This window comes from Cupressus sempervirens, chromosome 5 (assembly GCF_028749045.1).
Source record: "Cupressus sempervirens isolate cs-2001-9-10 chromosome 5, ASM2874904v1, whole genome shotgun sequence".
Classification (NCBI taxonomy): Eukaryota; Viridiplantae; Streptophyta; class Pinopsida; order Cupressales; family Cupressaceae; genus Cupressus; species Cupressus sempervirens.
Window position 1 is genome coordinate 372,606,938 of NC_143122.1, and position 6,371 is coordinate 372,613,308.

At 33.7% G+C, this 6,371-nt stretch overlaps 1 long non-coding RNA gene across 1 annotated transcript; it reads left to right on the forward strand.

Moving 5' to 3' along the window:
• The first annotated feature begins 5,260 nt into the window (after positions 1–5,260).
• LOC149556296 (uncharacterized) lies at positions 5,261–5,842 on the forward strand. The gene is made up of 3 exons (XR_016364534.1): positions 5,261–5,434; positions 5,522–5,626; positions 5,754–5,842. It is a non-coding gene; the product is annotated as an uncharacterized LOC149556296 (long non-coding RNA).
• The last annotated feature ends 529 nt before the right edge of the window (positions 5,843–6,371 follow it).

A 6,371-nucleotide genomic window follows, 5' to 3' on the forward strand; every position in this document is an offset into this window, starting at 1 on the left:
GTCTGTGACACTATATTTGAACCAAGGGGTTTTTTCTATGATACATTGATTACTAGATATGATCAATATTTATGTTGAAAAGGCATTGTAAATCTCTTTTTAAATGCAAGAAGCACACTTGAGCCAGACCACATCACATTTTTTAATGTTCTTTCGATATGTACTCATGCTAGTCTATTGAATGAAGCTCATAGCTACTTTCATTCAATGAATAATAGTTATGGAATCTCATAAAGAGTACAAAAGTATGCTTGTATAGTTGATATTCTTAGTCGTCGTTGATTTTTGGATGAAGTTGAATATTTTATAAGAAAAATGCCTTTACAACCTATAACTTTTATATATCATATCCTTCTTAGTGTATGGAAAGTCCATGAAAACCTTGATATAGGAGAATGTGTAACAGAATGTGTCCTTAGGGTGGAGCCACATGATGCTTCCATTCATTTGCTACTTCAATAGATGCCACTATAGCTAGAAATTAGGATGATATAGAAAAGATGAGAACATTGATTGAAGACATTAAGGTGAAATAGGAACTAGGATATAGTTGGATTCAAATCAGCAACAACCCCTGTCTTTGTTGTCAGAAGCATAAGGTATCAATAAGTGGTAAATTAGTAATCAATGCAAACTTTAAAACACATTTGATTTTCTCAAATATGAAATTCTATTGTAACTTTCCTCGGAATCCACAATCAAAACAACGATTAAAGTCTAAAATCCAAATCACAACAATTTTGTCAAAAAGAACTCTGCTAATCTTGGAAAGTGAGTAGGAGAGAGGATCACATATATGAGAGAGAATTTTTTTTTGCTACAATATCTGAATGAATGAGTAAATGGATTTTCTTTTTGCTACAATATCTGAATGAATGAGTAAATGGATTTTCTTTTTGCTACAATATCTGAATGAATGAGTAAATGGATTTTCTCTAATAAGTAGAAGCAAACAAGCATTAATTAAAGATTACAAAGGAAAGACTTATAAGAATCAAGTACTTTTTGATACATAGTACTTTGAGATACATATAAATTTTATATAGCACTATACATGTGTAATTTTATATTTTAGCATTTTGATACCTATAATTACAAGCCTCCTTGACATTATTCATTTATATGTGCCTATTGGACATACAATAACATCTTTAGTTGTTGATAAGATTATAGTAGTCTTATTTAAGCTCGTATCAGAAACCATGTTAAAACCATAATAAAAATTGCCTTTAAGAAGAAAATCATTCAAGCATAGATCTTTCTAAATAATTTGTAACATATACACTGTTATACAAAAGGATTTCTACAAATCACTGAAAACCCACAAGAGTTAAATATGAGAATAATCTGGCCAACATTTGAGAATGAGTTTCCATCATAAACATAAATTCTCACAAATTTCAATGAACTTCCCATATTATTGCAAGCAAATGGAAATTTTGTGCTATTAGATATCCATCCACCATCAGTATGAAATAATAGAGTCTGATTGGTTCACAATAAGAAGTTCTCATCTGGCTGCTAGATAATGAAGAGTCTAATAGGTGTGTAGATCTCCACATTAAGAATAACACCAATTATTTCATGAGGAAAGAATGAATTAAGATGACATTAGCACATTCATGACATGCTTTAGCTTGAAATTCAAGTAAGATAAAACATAAGTAATAAATAGCTATTTCTTTATGAATATATAACGAAAGACAAATTGTTGTTTTGCTTCTCTTAACCATTTAAGAATCCTCAACACAAACAAATCCTAGTCCGAAAATGATGCAAGAACCTGTGCCCTTCAAGCGCTCTCCTATTTTGTAGTATTTAAGAGAAATCTATGACAATTTAGCAGTCATTGCATGTGAAGATTCTTGATGATTGAGATAGGTTTTCCAAGACCTATGACAATAAGTCCAATGGTAACTAGACAATGCTCAACTCACAAATTGTATCATCAACTTCTTCAAAGTTTTTGTTAGGCACATACCCTACTTGATTCATTTGTTTAGTTAGTTCACCCAGCATGGCATAGATTTGCTCAACATGTGGATGTGTTCTGTCTCCTATGTTGAATGTATGAATTTTGTTCATAATGTCAATCCAATTTTTTCTAGTCCCCTTTGCTAATAACTACAATCAAGTGAGAATAGCAGTACAAGGAAGAATGCAGAGTTGACTAAGCCACACTCACATGGAAGGCCTTATTACTTCCTCTCTTTTGTGGAGTTGAGTGGCAACCCTGTCATTTGAATTCATTAATCCTTGTGGATTGAGAATTATTAAGAGGGAGGTTTAGGTATTTAGATGAAAATACTTGACAGCTAAATCAGCTGTAAAGGACATGGAAATACATGAAAAGGCTAGTGGAACACCTCCCACATGACCATATAACATCACACTAATAGTTTTGTCTAGCAGCCTAGCTTCATCTACACTACCAAGCTTGTTGCATCCACTTCTTTAAGTTGTCTTGTAAATGAATGATTTCACTTTGTTCCTCTCTATAGAGTCCTTGTGGTCATAATCCTATGGGACCATACATTCTTGAAATAGTTGGTTGCAATATCTAGTGTCCAAATAATGATTTTGGGATTGAAATTGTTCCAAAGAAAGCTGTAGTTATAAGCAATGGTTTTTATCATTATTTCATCAGTTTACTATTTCCTTTAATGGTTACATGCATGGAATAAGGCCATTTCCGCCACACCAACCTTGTTTCTATTGCTCCAATTATTGTTCAATCTTTTTCCTTGGGCCAGTTTTCAATTCAACAAATTGACGATGAACTTCATATTGCTCATCTCATTCTTTGTTGATAGTGAATTTTTATCCTAAAGGGCCTTCCTCACAGCTCTGGAATGAACTCTTCATAGCTTCAGTATAGGCATCTTCTTGTGCTTCATTGCCTAACTGATAATTCTTGTGATTGAGTTCCATGCTCCATATCAAATGTTGTCCTCAGTACATGAACATCCCTTCAAAACAAATTCTTCTAGTGCAAATCATCAAAGTTTTGAAATACACTTCATCCTTCAAGGACATTTTGAAAAAGAGGAAGCATGTCCACAACTACTATCACCAAGTTCACTGCCCACACAAACCAAAGTTAGAGCCACATAGGTAAACTCACAAGTTGTGCTCCATTTTCTCATTAAATATAAATTTGCACCTACATTAAAAAAATTAATATAATAATAAATTCCTCTTCAATATTACTTACTAAGTTTATAAACAAATTGCAAGAAAATAATCTAGATTGATTCCTTACATTGTTGCAGCTATCATGCATGCATATCTTCATAGGTAAGTACTCGCAACTTCACAATCTTAAGATTTCAAGGTGTTTTACTAAAACTAATGCACCAAATTTATTTATTATAAATAGAATAAAAGCATAAATTCATGTTGTCTACTACTCAAAAAAAACATAAATATTAATTATATTACCATCTTATTTGTAGGTAACTCAAATCAACTTAAATTCATTCAACTTATAAAAAATTATTGCATTTAATTTACCATTGATTAAATTGATTTTAATTATGCTCCATGCACAATGTATTACTTTCTACAAAATAAATATATAGATTTCACTATCTTGTTACTTCAAACTTGAATATTTTTATACAATGTATTTTTACAAACATTCTGATTTCTACATATTTTTACAAACATTCTGATTTCTACATATTACATTGCTTTTCCATGGCAGTATTACAGATTTTTATATTACTCCTTAGTCTTCATTTCTATTTAAAGAATTAAAACATGATTTTTATCTTCATTTCTATTATCGACTTCTATCGGCTTCTTAAAATAACAGACGACTTCTTTTTGATGAATAGACCTTTCCATTAATTAATTTGACTTACTCGACTCTGTATGTTACCGTTGGAAAAAAAACAGGATGAGTTGAGCTCTCATTTCTGTTATTCTGCATGTTACCGTTTTAAAAAAGCACGAGTTCAGCTCTTATATCTTTATTCTGCATGTTAACATTTATTTAAAAAGCCCGAGAAGACGAGCCTGATGATTTTCTTCTTCCTCTGCCTCTTAAATCCTTGTCGGAGATCTTCTGCCTCTGAAGGTCTTCAATCTCTTCTGCGCATAACATCATCATGAATGGAATTAGTGAGGTACTTTGCTATGATTATGTTGACAGAGTGGTAGAATTGAAGAATTTTCATCAACTCCCTCCTTGGATCATTTCAATTCAGAACGCCTTTGGATTCCATGCAATGTGCAGCCAGTTTAAGAAGCTAAGAAGTCGGACATTTGCAAGCATATATGTGCTATTTTGCACCATCACGTCTTATTAGGTTTTCATGTTTTGCAAGAGTTCTGATTTCACTTACTCAACTTCTTTTCCATACAATGGTGAGGTCAAGGATGGCGAGAAAGGAATTCTTAGTCTTGAAAGGCAGAAATCGAGCAGCAATTGCGATTCCTGTTGGTTTTTGTGAAATTGGATTTTTACCTAAAGAATTCAGAGGGGAGCGCGCGCCAACGGCTCTGAAACATGAGGTTAGCTCTTATTTCTGTTGTTATGTATATTACCGTTTGAAAAAAGCACGAATTCAGCTCTTGCTACTGTTGTTCTGTATATTACCGTCTGAATAAAGCATGAATTCAGCTCTTATTTCTCTTATTATGTATATTACGGTTTAAAAAAAGCACGAGAAGACGAGCCTAATGATTTTCCTGAGCCAGGTTCTCTCCGGATTTCATCTTCTCTTCTACGGATAGCAACAGGAAGCGATTTCCCGAGTACGAAATTCACAAGTGAGACAGATGTATTTACATATCCATCAGACCATTTCTTAGCGGCGTAGGGTCAAGTCCGTCATTGTGATTCGTGGTATAAATCGTGATCCTCTGTTCGCCACAGCGGGACCAGAGTGCATTTGCGAAATTAAGCTAACCAGACAGTATTGGCAGACCTACCTCACCGAGTGCCTTTCGACTCGTCTTTTCACAATTCTTCAACATATTATTTGCACAGCAAAACACAATTACTAGCTTTAAATAAGGTAAATAATGTTTTTAAATAGAACTAACATATGAAATAAATTATCCTTCAAATATTATGTCTAAATTATCCTGAAATAAATTATCCTTAAAATTACTGTTTTCCTGAAATAAGGAATTACATGCTTTTTGAAAAAATGCCATTGATGCGCTTTTTTAGAAGTGCGTTTTCCGAATGCCCGCGTTAACGGTTATCTCGTGCTGCGAACACAACATCCAATATTGCTATTCAGAATTGATAGTTCCATATATTCTGTAAAATTGCTCTTCATGAAACACAATTTTCGTCGTGCTTTTTTTCAAATACCATCTTGAATGCTCGCAGTTTACCGTTGGCGCGGGTATTTGGAAAAGTCGATTGAGGACAGTATAAGTAACACGAATGCCTTCAAGGCGGTTGGAACGTTGGAGGGTATACTTCTTTTTCCTCTTTTCTTTCAAATCCTGACATTGGATTTATTCGGCAATGTTATATGATGAGTATGTATTTTGATTGCAGGGGTGGATTTCTATTTAGACGTGAGGCAAAAGAAGATCACTGTGATTGGGGAAGCAGAACCTGGTTTTTGTTGCGCGGAGATGGTGAGTGTGGGATCCTATAATGGTAAGGTAAAATGATTTTATGGGCTTGGTTTTTATTTTAGTATAACGTTTGGGCATTGCTAGTGATGAGTATGGCAACACTAAATTCTCATGTAGGGATAGCTTACTCTTTGACCTCTCTTTTCAAGGAATCGCGATGTACCGATCACTAAGCTTTGGTTTAATGATAACGAGGAGAGGAATTCGAACTGCTGCTGCTGAATATGTGGTGCTGTGAAGGGGTTATTTCTTCGAGATTGAAGGTGCGGTTTTAAAACTATTATTAAAATGTATTGTGTGAAATTAATGAATACTCATTTTAAAATCAATGTAGATGCCACATTTAATGTTGTTTTTGCATAATATATCTGTTCAGGCATTTGAATGACCTCGAATGATACGTTAGTAGGAATATTAATTTTTTTTAGTGCTCCTAGTACAATTTGCATTTGACAGATGGGAATCAAAGAATTTTCTCCGTCTGCATATTCTTGTCACTATCACACCTTTGCAAAACAGTGAACCTAAATAAGGCAATCGCTGAAGTCTGTTGTGAACAGACAAAACCCTTGGGCCTGATGATTTTCTAACCCAACTTCATCAGAAAATTTGGTATTCTAGAAAATGAACTTATCTGCAATACGATTCAAACCGAAGCAACCACAGCCTGAGAGATTAGTAAAAGATCAACCTAAACTGTGATGTGCCCTTTTAATCAATTTAGCTTATGTGGTCATATCGTTTTTTTCCAATGACAATATAAAATA